The sequence below is a fragment of the Scyliorhinus torazame genome, chromosome 4 (assembly GCF_047496885.1).
Source record: "Scyliorhinus torazame isolate Kashiwa2021f chromosome 4, sScyTor2.1, whole genome shotgun sequence".
NCBI classification, from domain to species: domain Eukaryota; kingdom Metazoa; phylum Chordata; class Chondrichthyes; order Carcharhiniformes; family Scyliorhinidae; genus Scyliorhinus; species Scyliorhinus torazame.
Genome location: NC_092710.1, coordinates 286,694,006 through 286,711,288, shown reverse-complemented (window position 1 = coordinate 286,711,288; position 17,283 = coordinate 286,694,006). Strand labels below are relative to the sequence as shown.

Sequence of the window (17,283 nt, the reverse complement as noted above, 5' to 3'; positions counted from 1 at the left end):
TTGTAATACTGCTGGCAGGTGCACTAGACAACAACAGAGAAGCTCAATCCAATACGCTTCCCTGTCAGGCAATGAATACTCGCAATCCGCCTGCCAAACTGCAGCCAAGTGTCTTAATCTACACTTACAACATGGGTGTAGTGCAATCCAGGCTACTGACAGGGGTCGTCTATTCATTCTATTATTCAGTTAACACAAGAGACTGTGGAATCTGTCACGATTGACGGTTGATCTGTTCAGCTTACTTAAAAGAATCAACGTCCGTGAAAAATATGGCCTGAGTGCAGTCTGCATCAATGACTGCTGAAGAAAACATTAGCACACACACTTGGCTCCTGTCTGTCTGCTGGAAAACATTTCAAAGTAATTTGATCATTAATCATACTGTTAATAAAAAGTTAGATCACAAACTTTGAATTTTATCTGGGTGACATTCGGTGTGGTAATCACTAACCTGTTGACATGGTGAATTTAGAATCATTTCTTTACTCACCTGACTGAAAAGCTCCTAATCACAATCCTGTTGATTAACTGAGTCTGTCAAATTAATGGGGCTATTCATCAGCGTACCGTAATCAGTAGGTTGAGCAAATACTTAATTTCGAATATTTAACTGACACTTGGACTAAAGTAGTATCAGCAGCAAGAAGCACCGGCAATTTGTACAAGTGCCAGCAAGTAAGTTATTATCAATAAGTGCCTGAGTCAGAAGTCACGGGTTTAAGTCCCACTCCATAGATTTAAGCACTTGACCTGGGCTGGCACTCTAGTGCAGCACTGAGGGAGTTACTCTGCTGTTGGCAGCACCATCTTTAATCTGAAACATTGAAAACATTTATCCTTTCCGATGACTGAAAACAATTCCATGACATTAATTGAACTGCAGGAGAGTTCTCAAAGTGTCCTGGTCAATATTTAACTCTCACCGAACGCTTAAAATAGACTTTACGGTGGGACATTGGTGTGAATATATTGGCTGTTTGTGTTCCTACATTCAAACAGTGACCACACTTCGGAAGTACTTCATTCGCTGTAAAGTGAGTTAGGACATCCTGAGGCAATGAAAAGTGTGAGATAAATGTGTGTCTTCTTTGTTCCTTTCTTACCTTATTTTCTTCCTTTTGAACCAATATTGTTTTATTATTTTTATCTGAGGAATCATGAAGGTTGTAATGATTGTCAACTTGAAAGTGGAGACTGCGATAAGGGATGTTCAGTGAATAAACTAGGAGTTAAACTGATCACTGCACAATAGCTCAATCAGCAATGAGCTCAGTGACAAAATGTTGCTAGATGTTTAATGCACCATATTAAAACTGTGTTGGATACAAACATATGGATTAGGAGCAGGACCTTTCTTCGCCATTCAATGAGATCATGCCTTAACTCTATATACCCGCCTTGCCCTGATATCCTTTCACCACTTTGCTTATTATGAATCTATCTAACTTGGCCTTAAAAATATTCAAAGGTTCTGCTTTCACCACCTTTTGAGAAAGTGTTATGATTCACAACCTCTGAGAGAAACGAAATTCTCCTCATCTCTGTTCTAAATGGGTGACCCATTGGGCTGGATTCTCCATCAGTGGGATCCTCCATTTTGCCAGCAGCACACTCACACCCGCAGATTTCCTGATGGCATGGGTGTGCCGACAATTGGAAAACCTATTGGCTGGCTGCTGGGACGGAGGATCCCGCTGCCGGCGTGGGCGCGTCGCACCAGAAAACGTGTGCAGCGGGACGGAGAATCCCAACCATTATTTTTAAACAGTGGCAGCTGGTACTAGATTCACCCATGAGGAGGAAGTGTTAGCTATCTTCAATGGTAAAATAATAAGAAAAAAACAAGCTCAATGGACCATCCAGCTCCCTTTTGCGTGTGTCTTAACATGGACCAGAATTCTACTAAAAGCCCTGAAAGCATTTGATCCCCTTGCCTTTTGGGGCGAGGGCACTTATCTCATACGTTTTACCACTTGAGGGAGGAGGTTGTTGCTAACTTGCTGTTGTCTCTTAATTTGGCTCTGTTTAATTACGTTTGCTCAAGAGTCGCCAGGTATCTTTCGATACCACCACAAGGTTCAAAACCGAATACTGATCAAAGACTCGATACACCAGTTAGTAAGTTCAAAATCAGTGCTCATTTATTTACACACAGTCAAATCTATTCATGCATAAAACTCTACAATCTAAACTATCACTATTACTAAAGCCTATACTTAACTTTGGGTGCCCACTCAGTCAGAGGAACAATGGCCGTTGCTCGGTTCTGAGGCTGCTGGGTTGAGCTGTTTACAGGATAGCAACTAGGAGCGTCTATCTCGTTGCGTGCATTGACTTGGAACTTACTTGGTCTGGAGCAGCTTTGGCAGGTCTCTCCTCGCTGAGAGCCAAGGCCAAGAGAGAGATCCTCTCTTGGGGAGTCCTTTTTATACCCCAAAACGGTTTTGTGTGCTTTTGGGCGGGCCTTGAACTTGGTCCCAATTAATTGGGCTGTTTCCCAATTGTCCTTATCGATTTTCCTCCAGTAAAGGGGTGGGTTCCCTGGTTGCTGGGCGTGTCCTAGGTGGCCGTTGGTCTGCTTTGTTTTAGTCTCCTCTGGCGCCGGGATGCCTGGTTAGCATTGTTTACCTAAATGTTGCCTTTTGTTCCCGGGGATGGCTCATTAGTATGTAAATGGTTCTGCAGTCTCGGTCTTGTCTGAGAACTACAGCTCTAATGAACAGACAGCTCTTGCACCTGCTTGCTTTTTTGGTATTGTCCAATTTTCCCTGCATTCTTTGCAAGTGTCCATTTTGTAATTGGGTCGTGGCCATCCCAGATGGCTACAAGGTCACTTCTCAGCTCCCAAGTTTTACTGTTGTTCTTTTTTTGCACATGCAAGACTTCAGTCAGTGAATGAAATTGTTCTCAATTGTTGAGAAATGTTGCAGAAAGATTGCTTGATAAACAGTAGTTAACTGTTATAGCAAACCAGTAGAGAATTATACAGGTGCAGGTTGTGACGGGCAACTATAGTAACTGCATTTCATTAGTATTTCATTGGCTGTAAAATATTTTGGTACATCCCACGATTGCAAAAGACATGCTTGTAATGGGAAGCTTAAAAAAAAGGCATGCATATTTGATTCACGCTTCGGAAAGTAAAATATAATAAATTAACAAGGTTGGTGTATCACTGTTATATTGATGCAACTGACAGATTATCTCATAAAGCATGTACTTCTGCCTCTTTCCATTATGTGTTAATTAGAAAAACAGCTTGGATTTATATAGTGTCAGGAACCTCTCAGAGCAATTAACAAAGGAACAGGGAACAGTGAGCTAGATGTGGAAAGTATTAAAGGCAACATGAATGTACAGCCAGAAACTTTCAGCTTTTGAAGAAAGGGAGGGAGCAAGGCACAGTGGTTTGGGGAGAAAAACTCATATTAAAGTAGCTGGAAACAGAATTGTTGGATGGAACATAAATTAAAAGTTATTCACCCACCATCCTGACCTGGAAATATATCGCCGTTCCTTCACTGTTGCTGGGTCAAACTCTTGGAACTCCCTCCCTAACAGCACTGTGGCTGTACCTACACCACATGAACTGCAGCAGGTCTAGAAGGCGGCGCACCACCACCTTCTTAAGGGAAAATAGGAATGGGAAGTGAATGCTTGCCCAGCCAGAGACGCCCACATCCCCAGAATGAAAAAAAAACTTGCTGACAGTTCTCTGAGATTGGTCATCTAAAAAGCCAAACTCAAGTGGAACATAAAAGAATGTCACATGAGGTCCTACTGGATTCTATGATTCTATGATACTGGACTGTGACCAACATCCTACAACATGGTGGCAATTTATGGGACTAGACAGGGTAGATGCAGGGAAAATGTTACCAATGATGGGTGTGTCCAGAACCAGGGGTCACAGTCTGAGGATTCAGGGTAAACCATTTCGGACAGAGATAAGAAGACATTCTTCAAACAAAGAGTGGTGAGCCTGTGGAATTAATTAACAAAGGAAGTAGTTGATGCTAAAACATTGAATATATTCAAGAGACGGCTGGATATAGCACTTGGGGAGAATGGGATCAATGGCTATGGGGAGAAAGCTATCGAGTTGGATGATCATGCTGAATGGCGGAGCAGGCTCGAAGGGCCAAAAGGCCTCCTCCTGTTCCTAGCTTCTATATGTATCTATATATATGGAATAAAACAAGGCATCATAGAAAATGCAAAGAAAAACTAAAATGCCAAAAGACTGAAAATGAAAGAAACTGCAGAATAAGGAGCAGAGGAAAACTCACCAGGTTAAAGTTCCAAAGAAAAACCTGGACCCTGAAAGCAGAAACTTAAAATTCCTTACTGCAGCAGGAGACTACATTGAATCTCCTTTGGAACTCCACTTTCAAATCCCAGAGTGCAGAACCAGCAGTCCAAGCAGGGATGAACTAAATGTGTTAAAATTCCAGGTCGCAGCAAGTCCTGAACAATCTTCAAATAATTCCGAGTCAGAGGAGCAGCTTGAAAAACTCTGCTGCTGAAACCCGTTTCCCGCATCGTACTCAATCTAAAACAGAAAAAGTAATTAATTTAAAAATCTGGGAGAATCGCAACTCCTAAACCCAGCTGAGAGAAAGCAAAAGGCAGGATTCGACAAATTGGCAAGTTTCAAGTAAAATGCTGAGCAAGAGAATTCTGCAGATAATCGATCTAGGCAGCCATTGTTGAAATTTATGTTTCAAGCTGAGTGTGACAGAAAGTGTAGCTGAGCCTGGCAAAAACCAGCAAACATGGGAAATCTCTTTGTCTCCAAGTGAACGGTGATGCCATCTTGAAATCCTAAACACTCTTAAAGCAGATCCTACTCATAAACATTTAACAATGGATCAGAACACCGTACTTCCAAATTACTGTGGACTAATCCAAGGCTCAGATCAGTCACACAGAATCTTAGAATCCCGACAATGCAGAACGAGGCCATTCGGCCCATCATGTCTGCACTAACCCTTCGAAAGAGCATTCTATCTACGCCCACTCCACCCGCCCTATCTCCGTAATCCAATAACCTAACCTGCACATCTCTGGATACTGAGGGGCAATTAACATGGCCAATCCACCTAACCTCCACATCTTTACACTATGGGAGGAACTCGGAGCACCTGGAGGAAACCCATGCAGACATGGGGAGAATGTGCAAACTCCACACAGACAGTCATCCAAGGCCAGAATTGAGCCTGGGTCTCTGGCACTGTGAGTCATCCGTACTAACCACTGTGCCACCGTGCCACACATTTTGGGGACATTAGAGGAAAGAATTTGCACGATACAGCTTCAGGCCTAGACAAAAAGTTAGGAGCAGAGCAAGTTAACACCAGACTCGACTTGGTATGCCCAATTGCAGATGACATTATTGCAGGACAAGGAACCATCTGCTAAATTGGAAGAAGTACTAGATTAACTTAACATTATTTTCATCTAAGAAGCAATAACAAAATCAAAAAATCTAAATTTATCAAGCAAGTCCAGCACCCAAGAGAGCCTGTTGTTTCATTCATCAATGCGCTGTACAGAATGGCAAGACAACATCTGAATTTATCAGACTTCATTGAGGCAAAGGAAGATCTAATCTTGGAAAGTGCAATCCAGGTAGTTAGACAGTTAGGACTGTGATCAGCATGGAAAAAAACCAGAGTTCAACTAGTTAAGCAACAAAGACACAGAGGGCAGGATTCTCCCTTCACGGGACTAAATCCCCACACCGGCGGGAAAACCGGTGCGAACCACTCCGGTGTCAATTCTCCGCACTTCCGGAGGCTAGGTGGACGGGGATGGGACTGCACGAGATAGTGCATGCACCGAAGGGCCAGAGTGATTTCGCGCATGCGCGGAACCGCTGGCGTGGTTCCGCGCATGCGCAGACCGGCAGGCGTATTCTGGCACAGGGGGTTGTCTTCTCCATGCCGGCCATGGCGGAGCTCTACAGGGCTGGCGCGGAAGGAAGAGGTGTACAGACCCTCCCGCAAATCAGTGGGCCCCGATTGTGGACTAGGCCACCGTGGTGCCCCCCTCCCCCCTCCCCCAGGGTCGGATCCCCCCGCTCTCCCCCGAGGACCGCCCCAACCGATTTACCTGCCAGGTCCCGCCGTGTGGGACCATGTCTAATCTACACCGGCGGGTCTGGCCAGAAATGAACGGCCACTAGGCCCATCGGGTACTGGAGAATTGCCGGGGGGCTGCTGCCAACAGCTCCCGACAGGCGTGGCGTGAACCGTGCCCCAGCACGAAAACCGGCACCGGAGAATACGGCAGCCGCGTCGGGGCGGCGGAGCGGGATTCTATCCGCCACCCGGGGATTCTCCGACCCGGCGGGAGGTCGGAGAATCCCGCCCAGACACTCCAGGACAGGAAAAGTAATACCCAAACCAGCCAGCAGAGTGACCATGCCAAAGCTCTGGAGAAAAGCTCCCTCACTGATGAGGTCAATGTCAGGCAATTTCAGCGCAATGTTTTCAATGCAACAGGATTGGACACTATGGCAAACTGTACAGGGCAAAAGTTATGAAATGCACAGAAGGTACAAAGGTCATCTACGAGATGGAGATGCTTTTGGGTGAGGCCAAAGATCTTGGATCTTGGTTTCTCACTTTGGAATGCAGAAATTTCAGTTAATGATCATTTAACAGATTATAAATTAGACACAGGAGCCAACGTAACAGTGCTGTTGGACAAAGAACCTTGTCTGGTGACCCAGCGGCTAACGCCACCAATGAAACACGAATATGAAGCAGGAGGCTTAAAGTTCTCAGTGTAGTGCCCCCTGCAGGCTTCACTGAGATACAAGAATAATTCAATCCATTAGACCCTCTTTGTGATTCACAACCAGGTCTGTTCATTACTAAGCCACAAAGCCTATGTTGAAATTTACAAGGTCAGCCCCAAATGTGAGGTCCCAAAACTGGTCACAGGATCAGGGTGACTGGAAAATGCATGCAGGATCACACTGAGACAGGATACTAAACCCGTGTGCTGATTCACACCGTGTAAGGTTGCACACACTGTCAGTTTTTCAAACATGACAGGCACATTGCACAACACTCACTGACACACTTCAATATCTTATGCCAAGTAAGTTTGCCAATTATTGTGATTTGCACACAGAATAACTGGGCCGTGCCTTCCTTCATGCAGTGCCACTGAAACAGGGTGTGGAGATGCCGGCGTTGGACTGAGGTGGGCACAGTAAGACGTTTTACAACACCAGGTTAAAGTCCAACAGGTTTGTTTGGAATCACTGGCTTTCGGAGCGCTACTCCTTCCCCTGGTGAGTCTGGTTCAACTGATGAAGGAGCTGCTCTCCAAAAGCTAGTGATTCCAAACAAACCTGTTGGACTTAACCTGGTGTTGTAAGACTTCTTACTGCAACTGGGCACTGTGGTTAGCACTGCTGTCTCACAGCGCCAGGAACCCGAGTTCAATTCCAACCTAGGGTGATGTGTGGAGTTTGCACGTTCTCCCCGTGTGTGCATGGGTTTTCTCCGGGTGCTCCACTTTCCTCCAAAGATGTGCAGGTTAGGTGGATTTGCCATACTAAGTTCCCCCTTAGTGCCCAAATATTGCCTCCGGTTACAGGGATAGGGCGGGGTAGTGAGCTCAGGTAGGGTGCTCTTTCAGAGGGTTGGTGTAAATCCGATGGGCTGAGTGGTCGCCTTCTGCACTAGAAAGAACAAAGAACAAAGAAAAGTACAGCACAGGAACAGGCCCTTCGGCCTTCCAAGCCGCCACCGACCATGCTGCCCGTCTAAACTAAAATCTTCCACACTTCCGGGGTCCATTTCCCTCTATTACCATCCTATTCATGTATTTTCAAGATGCCCCTTAAACGTCACTATCGTCCCTGCTCCCACCACCTCCTCCGGCAGCGAGTTCAAGGCACCCACTACCCTCTGTGTAAAAAACTTGCCTCGCACATCTCCTCTCAACCTTGTCACTCGCACCTTAAACCGATGCCCCCTAATAATTGACCCTCTATCCTGGGAAAAAGTCTCTGACTATCCACCCTGTCTATGTCCTTCAGAATTTTGTAGACCTCTATCAGGTCGCCCCTCAACCTCCATCATTCCAGTGAGAGCAAACCGAGTTTATTCACCTCTCCTCATAGCTAATGCCCTCCATACCAGGCAACATCCTGGTAAATCTCTTCTGCACCCTCTGTAAAGTCTACACATCCTTCTGGTAGTGTGATGACCAGAATTGAACACTATATTCCAAGTGTGGCCTAACTAAGGTTCTATACAGCTGCAACGTGACTTGCCAATTTTTATACTCAATGCCACGGCCAATGAAGGCAAGGATGCCATATGCCTTCTTGACTATCTTCTCCATCTGTGATGTGGAGATGCCGGCGTTGGACTGGGGTGAGCACAGTACGAAGTCTTACAACACCAGGTTAAAGTCCAACAGGCTTGTTTCGATGTCACCAGCTTTCGGAGCGCTGCTCCTTCCTCAGGTGAATCGTGAGGAAGGAGCAGCGCTCCGAAAGCTAGTGACATCGAAACAAACCTGTTGGACTTTAACCTGGTGTTGTAAGACTTCGTACTGTTCTCCATCTGTGTTGCCCCTTTCAGTGAGCTGTGGACCTGTACACCTAGATCTCTCTGACTGTCAATACTCTTGAGGGTTCTACCATTCACAGTATATTCCCTACCTGTATTAGACCTTCCAAAATGCATTACTGTAGAGGTTCTATATTGTGAGGAAGCAATCTTTTTTTTTTAGTTAAGTGAGCGATGCAATTGAATTGTGCTCATGCAGCCATCTCTGGGTAGGGACATATCTACTATTCCCCTGATCTGTCAACAAAATGCTTTGCAATAATGAGCAGGGTATTGATGGAGGGCAACAGAGAAATTTACTGTCCAATTGTTTCCCTTTGAGAAGGTGGAATTGTTTCCCCTTCCATGTCACTATATTAACTGAATCTCTGTTAATAAGGAGCTCAACTTCCAGTCATGGAAAAATATTGCTACCTGGCCTTGTCAAAGGCCAAGCGAATATCAAACAATGCAAGTGTTTGTGGCAAGTGCATGCTTGTTATTTATTTTTGAAGAAGAGGGATTAAAATGTAAGCAAAACATCAGGTGGTTTAGAAAGAGAGTTACAAAACGTAGAACCATCAACCCAATGTGGCCATTCATTCCTTGACTGGAGATCTTTACTTCTCTCGCATATTCCTTCTCTGCCCCACTACTTTTATTAATATTCATCTCTTTCCAATATTTATCCAATTCAATTTTAATTGATATATTCTTGACCTAAATATGCAGTTTTGTTAATGCAGTCATGATTCAACAATTGTTTACATGAAAAAAAATCTTTTAACATTCACCATCTGTTGCTTGAATAATAATTGGGAAAGTGGATTTTACGCTGCCCTTCAGGTGGATTTGAAGACAGGAGGGGCTTTGGGGGCTCTTGTTATTAATCGCCAAATGGTGAAAACACTTTTTCACCACTTACCTTCCCAGAACCTTTAACATTACAGAAGGCCAGATAGAAGAGGAGCAAAAGGTGACAGACAGATTTGGAAACATGGAACAAGAAAGTCCATAGAGGGAGACAGGCAAAAGAGGATGAGGATTTTCGTTCAAATGCAGCAGTAGCTAATGGTCAAGTATTACGATCCCAGACCAGACCCCAATAGTGGCTTGGATACTGGACCGAAACCTCAATATTTTAGTTTATTTAAAAGACTGTGAGGAAAGAATGATTCGCTCCAGGAGTGATTGCATGAAGAAATAGTGCTTGGTTATGTTTTGAAGCAAAACTTTATTATAACTACAACATTAAACTTCTTAACTTCACACCCGAAAAGGACAGTTTAAAATTTACACCTTAAACACTACGACGCAATTCCCCATTAAACAACAAGAAAATAAATAAACAGCTCTCAATCTATCTTACTGTGGGAGAATTGTGGACTCAGCATCAGGCAGATCAGAATTCAACTCCACTCTCCAGATTTTACCACAAAATCTGCCTCTCTGCCCTACTATCTCCAAAACCTTCCTCTCTAAAGCTGCTCAAAATGTCTCTCTTCATTCCTTGGCTCCAGTTAGCAATGCCCTCATCTCCCCAAGCTGAAACACAAATTATCTCTGCAGGCTGCAAAGCACATTGGCTCCGTAGGGATGTTCCCAGTCAAACCACAGTCCATTACTCCAGACTGAAAAACACACTCCTTTGTCAATTTTACCTTCTGGCTCATAAACACCCAGGCCTTGCAAAACAGAATTATTATGAAAAAAGCATGACCACTTCAGTCACACACACTCTAACCCCAGTATTTTAACCCTTAAATTGCCCAATACTTGGAACCCATTGTTCTTACCGCCTTCAAGTCATGACACAAACAATACTGAGGCTGAGAGGCAGCCTATGACAGATGTGAGTAAGTAAGTTTAGGAGGTGATGTTAACCAGTTTTTTTGATAGTTAGGCTGAGCAATTTGACGTTCAGCTCTGAGTCTGATAAAGCAGCAATATTGTACACCTTCTGAGCAGACTGGGAGAAAGTTGCAAGGTTATAGGACTGAATTGTACGAAAGACAGGGGCTCGACCCCGCTATCTGGAGTGTTGGTGGGGAACGCACCGCTGCTGGCTTCGACAGGCCTGCTACCATTTTACGCTCAATTAAACGTTGATTTTCAGCAAATGAGACTTCTGTCTGCTCTTGGAAGGAAGTCCCACCTCTGGATTTGTCCACCAATCTGCTCTCCAGCTCATCCAGGCACGAGGTTGCAGTGGCCAGAGGAGGCACTGCAATTCTGTGCCTGGGGCTAAGTGCAGGGAGCCAATAAGAAGGTAAATGGCAGGGGTCCTGAGAGGGGTGGGTAGGGGGGGGGGGGGGGGTGGCGGGTTGCGATTGTGGCATCGTGGGATAGGCTGGCGAGGGAGAAAGGTCTGGAGGTACCCAGCCTGTGAAGGGAGGATGTCCCCAGTTAGAAGGGGGCTTCTGATGGAGGCGCCACCCCCCTCCCCCTCCCCCACCCCCCAGACCTTCCTGCCCGAGATGGAGAATGTAAACATTTTCTATTTACTACCCTGAGTTATCTGGCGCCTGCCAGCTGAAAAACAGAGTCTGGGTGGGAAAAGGCCATTAAGTGGCCACTTCAGGACCTTAATAGAGACAAGTGAGTGTTTCCTGTCCAAGACCTTGTCCACTTCACAGGAAAATTACATCCATGCCTACGCAGGCAGGATCCCGGACAATCTCGCCCATGTAATCTCACACCCATCCTCCTCCTCAAAATCCACCTGGGGGAATATAAAATTCTGGTCGTAGAGTGTTTGGCAGAAGCTGAAAACAATAGTTTTATTCTTCATTATGTTTAAGTGGAGGAGTTTTCAACTCATCCACAAATTGATATTGGGGAAGCAGCTTAACATGACAATGAAGTTAAGAGAGGTAAGGCTGGATGTTTCTCAGCATACATATGAATTCAGACCAGAACAAACCCATGATTGTTATCTTGATACTGGAAAAAATAATGGAATCAATTATCCGTATAATTATAGTTATCTAAAAAACAGAACAGAAATCTAGCAATAGCTTTCATTAATACAGCGTCTTTCATCCGAGACATGCATACAAAGGTAATTCACAGAGGACTGACTAAATGCTTGATGAAAACGGTGGGCTTTAAGGAAAATCTTAAAGGAAAAGTGGCAGGTAGAAAGAGCAGGTAGTTTAAAGCATTGCGCCTGGATAGCTGGGGCGAAATTCTCCCCCAACGGCGGGATGCCCGCCGACTGGCGCCAATCAGACGGGCATCGCGCCGGCCCAAAGGTGCGGAAGGCTCCGCATCTTTGGCGGCCTAGCCCCAACATTGAGGGGCTAGGCCGACGCCGGAGGGATTTCCGCCCCGCCAGCTGGCGGAAATGGCGTTTGTTTCCCCGCCAGCTGGCGCGGAAATGCGGCGCATGCGCGGGAGCGTCAGCGGCCGCTGTCAGTTTCCCAGCGCATGCGCGGGAGCGTCAGCGGCCGCTGTCAGTTTCCCGCGCATGCGCAGTGGGGAGAGTCTCTTCCGCCTCCGCCATGGTGGAGGTCGTGGCGGAGGCGGAAGGGAAAGAGTGCCCCCACGGCACAGGCCCGCTCGCGGATCGGTGGGCCCCGATCGTGGGCCAGGCCACCGTGGGGGCACCCCCCGGGGTCAGATCGCCCCGCGCCCCCCCCCCAGGACCCCGGAGCCCGCCCACGCCGCCTGGTCCCGCCGGTAAATACCAGATTTGATTTACGCCGGCGGGACAGGCAATCCCTGGGCGGGACTTCGGCCCATCCGGGCCGGAGAATCCAGCGGGGGGTCCCGCCAACCGGCGCGGCCGGATTCCCGCCCCCGCCCAATCTCCGGGAGCGGAGACTTCGGCGGGGGCTGGGGCGGGATTCACGGCGGCCAACGGCCATTCTCCGACCCGGCGGGGGGTCGGAGAATGACGCCCCTGAAGTCACAGGCACCGATCAGGATGTTGGGGAAGGGAAAGAGACAATGTAGGAAAGGGGTGTACAAGATGCCAGGGTCAGAGTAACTCACACTTTGGATGAGGGACAGCATGTACGCTGATGGCTATATGCAAACAGATAATTACATGAAGTTACCCATTTATTCCCAAATATCTACACAAGCTGAACTCTGAGACACCCCTTGTTCCCAGACAACACCCAATAGCATATAACTGTATGAGCTAAACCCATCAGATAATTCAATTCACAGGTTATTTGTTCATGTTTGGGAAAATCATCTTCAGTTTCAGCAAAGATCTTCTCAGTTCGAGTTTTTTGATTTTAATTGGCTGCCCTTTTAGGAATAACTTGTTTTCAGCGGCGATTGTTTTCTGCAGTTGGATGTATTGTGCTGATAGCTGCCTCGACTGTATCCCTTCCTCCAGTTCTTGTGCGATGGATATATATCATTTGTTCCCTTTGATGTTACCCACCTTTGTACCCTAAGTACAATAAGTGCCAATATCCTTATCTCTCCAGTTTGAAGTTACCTCTTCTGTACCCCATTGTTTTCCCCTAGTCACATCATTTGCTTTTCTCACTGGTATGCTAATTTGCATATCAAAACCTACTTCAGACAGCTCCCCTTTTATCTCAATTTAATTTTTTGATCTTAATTTTCCCCATTTCTCAACACCTTCCCTTTTTATTCAAATGAAACATCATGGGTGGGATTCTGAGACTGCCGACACCGAATTCGCATTCGGCGATCGGCCAGAGAATCACCGTTTGCCCCGGAATCGGGGGTGATGCCGCTTTTGCAATGCTCTGTCACCTTGCACGCCTTTGGGACGGCCCCAGAACCGACGGGCCGAGTTCTTAACGGCGTGGAGCACTTTTCCTTTTTATTTTCGTGAACCCGGCGTGGCGGCTGCGGACTGAGTCCAGCGGCGCCACAATTGGGCAGGTGCCGTTCCACGGCAGAAGGAGGACTTTGGCATGGGCTGCTGGGGGATGGTCCGGGAGGGGGGGGGGGCCGAGCCTGGTCAAATGGGGTCAGTTTTTGGCACGCCGGGTCCGGGTGCGGCCGGCGCGATGATGCAACGAGTGGTCGCTGCCGGCGTGCGCATGCAATGCCATGGACCTGGCAATTCTCTGGCCTTATTCGCACGTAATGGGCTTTATGCTGCGTGCCTGCAGCCCCCCACCAGATGGAGGATCGGTGAAGCTTTGGAACCGGTTTTTCAGGCGTTAAAAGCCGGCATCAACACTTAGTCTTTAAATCGGTGAATCCAGCCCCTCAATTATAAAGACAAATTAAACACAGGGGCTGCACAGTGGCATGGTAGTTATCACTGCTACCATGCAGCTCCAGAGACCCAGGTTCAATTCCAGCCTTGGGTGATTGGCTGTGGAGTTTGCATGTTCTCCCCGTGTCTGCGTGAGTTGCCTCCGGGTGCTCCGGTTTCCTCCCACAGTCCAAAGATGTGCAGGTTGGGTGAATTGGCCATGTTAAATTGCCAGTTAGTGTACAAACCTCTGGTGGGTTATGGGGATGGCGTGCGGACGTGGGTCGAAGTAGGGTGCTGTTCCCAAGAGTCGGTGCAGACCCAAGGGGCCAAATAGCATCCTTCTGCACTGTAGGGATGCTATGATTCTGTGGTTCTATAAATTTAATTTCTCAACCATTTCATATCAGTTGTATTTTATCGATCATTACAAAGATTTAAAACATGCATAAAATATACCCCAAAGTATTTACACACAGGGTTCCCAACAGTCTCTTTTACAGTTGTGACAATGCATCAGCAATAATGTTTTCTCTCCCAGCCACCTGAATGATTTTTAAATTAAATGATTGTAGTAACAGTCACCATCTAAATAACCTGGTATTCCGATTTTGAAATTTTAGGGAAATATGGGGCGGGATTCTCTAATCCTGAGGCTAAGTATTGACGCCGTCTTAACGCCATCGCGTTTTACGACGGCATCAACAGGCCCCCAGGATCAGCAATCCTGCGCCTCACGGGGCCAGCACGGCACTGGAACGACTCACGCAGCTCCAACTGCTGATACCGGTGTCAATCTGGCGCTGCGGGTCTGTGCATGCGCACTGCGGCCGGTGCAAATTCACGCATGCGCGTTATGACCGGTGCGAACTCGTGCATGCGTGCTAGTTGCCTTCTCCGCGCTGGCCCCGAAGCAACATGGTGGAGAGCTACAGGGGCCAGGCGCAGAGTAAAATAGGCCCCCACCAGGAGAAGCCGGCCCGCCGATTGGTAGGCCCCGATTGCGGGCCAGGCCATTGAGGAGGCCTCCCCCCTGGGGTCGGATGCCCCCGCCCCCACCGGGCCACCCCCCGCAGGATGAACGGCAAGGTCTCGCTGGGTAGGACCACACTTGAACGGTGCTGGCAGGACTCGGCCTATCTCGGCGGCCACTCAGCCCAACGCACGCGGAGAATCACAGGGGGGGGCGCGTGTAGAGCGGCCCCCAACCAGCGCCGTGCGAACCGCGTCAGCACCAATGCCGCCGATTCTCCGGCGGAGCGGCGTCAGAGGGGCATTGCGTGAATCGCGGCCCCCCGTTGCGTGAATCCCGCCCATGGTCTGTAACATATATACTGGTAACATAAACCTCAACATGTTGTAATGCCAATACCAAATTTAAAGTCCCATTTTCAATTGTAGAATGCTTCTGTTGATAAGGATTTAATTTCCTTGAGAAATACCCAACAGGCTTCTCAATTTCAGGTTCACCTGCCTGTAACAACACAGCCCCCGTACCAACGTCACTAGCATTCACAGCCAGTTTAAACTGATGCTGTTGTCAACACAGCTTTTAATTTCATTTAATTTCATTTCATTTTTCATTTCAAATGTTAGAATACAGTTTTGAAACTAAATTTCTGTTATTCTTCAAGAGTTTTGTCAGTGGTGGTACCCACAGCAAATGTTCAGCACAAACTTAGGATAAAATTCATCCATTCACAGAAATCTTAAAATCTCTTTTCTTGTTGCAGGTTCTGGAAAAAGCTGAACGGTCTATATTTTCACATCTCTTGGAGCCATCTGACCATGACATATATCCTAAAAACTAAACTTAAACTTTAGAAAGTTCACTTTTTAGAACCATAGAACCCCTACAGTGCAGAAGGAGGCTATTCAGCCTACTGAATCTGAACCAAGCTCTGAAAGAGCACCCTACCTTGTCCCAATCCATTGCCCAATCCCCATAATCCCACATAACCTGCACATCTTTCGACACTAAGGGGCAATTTAGCATGGCCAAGCCACCTAAGCTGCACGGGGTGAATTCTCTGCCAGCAGGTTTACCGGCAGTGTGGTGGTGTCCACAATGGAAAATCCCATTGGCTGGTGACGGGAACTGGGAATCCCACTGTCGGTGATGACGCATAGTCGAGAAACACACAACTGTGGAGGCAGAGAATTTACCCCCAGATCTTTGGATTGTGGGAGGAAACTGGAGCACCTGGAGGAAACTCATGCAGATACAGGGCGAAAGTGGACACTCCACACAGACAGTCACCCAAGGGCAGAATTGAACCCGAGTCACAGGTGCTGCGAGACAGCAGTGCTAACCACTGTGCCACCATACTAAATTAATCTCTAGACCAGCTTCTTTTATCCATTCAAACAGTACTTTTAGGTGTTTCAGATGTTCTTCCCAACTTTACTAAACAACACTAAATTAACAATATCCCTGAGTAACTTTATTCGTTAATCTCTGAAATCTTTCGACTGTGTTCTTCATCCCGAAGACATAACTTTAATTTGCTAAAGTCCATTTGGCATCACGGATGCTGAGATTGTACTTGCCAATATTCCTTTCGCAAGTCTATACTTGTGATGACTTTAGTCTGTCCCACACTTTCAATTCAATCTTCCAAATTTGGTATAGAAAACAAATCCACCTTGGTGACTTTGCTGTAGTCCCACAAAGTCTTTGGGCGGGATTCTCCATCTTGGGACACCCGGAATCCGTTCCCCGATGGGATGCAGAATCATGACATCCACCACGCCAAGGTCATGCATGTAGAGACCATCTGAGCCCATCCGAGGACCACCCCCAACAATGCACAGCCCGCCCACGCTTCCTCTGCCAGACCTCACCTTCTACACCTTCCCAGGACCCATGTAACAGGGGGACCTCTGCTAGGGATCACTGTAATAGGGGGACCCCTGGGAACCCATGTAAGAGGGGAAACATCCCCACAGGTACCCCTGCCTAAAGGGATCACCCCACAGGGACCCCCTGCCTAAATGGACCCTGCCCCACAGACCCCCCCCCCCAAACACACACACACAGACCCACTCCCCCTCCCAGAAATGTCTGGAACCTAGAGCAGTCCAGACAAGGACAGTGAGAAGAATTACAGTTGTAACACTTACTTTGCAGAATCATGTGTCCATTCCTGGAAGCAGAGCAGCTGCGACCTGCGCCTGGGGCGGCACGGTAGCCTTGTGGATAGCACAATTGCTTCACAGCTCCAGGGTCCCAGGTTCGATTCCAGCTTGGGTCACTGTCTGTGCGGAGTCTGCACATCCTCCCCGTGTCTGCGTGGGTTTCCTCCGGGTGCTCCGGTTTCCTCCCACAGTCCAAAGATGTGCAGGTTAGGTGGATTGGCCATGATAAATTGCCCTTAGTGTCCAAAATTTCCCTTCGTGTTGGGTGGGGTTACTGGGTTATGGGGATAGGGTGGCGGTGTTGACCTTGGGTAGGGTGCTCTTTTCAAGAGCCGGTGCAGACTCGATGGGCCGAATGGCCTCCTTCTGCAC

The 17,283-nt window shown here is 47.3% G+C and overlaps 1 long non-coding RNA gene across 1 annotated transcript in view; it reads left to right on the top strand.

Moving 5' to 3' along the window:
* The first annotated feature begins 787 nt into the window (after window positions 1–787).
* The window catches only part of LOC140411741 (uncharacterized), a 203,488-nt gene continuing 186,992 nt past the window's right edge, over window positions 788–17,283 (top strand). Inside the window, exon 1 of the long non-coding RNA XR_011940982.1 lies at window positions 788–1,080. This is a non-coding gene — a long non-coding RNA (uncharacterized lncRNA). The remainder of the gene's footprint in view (window positions 1,081–17,283) is intronic.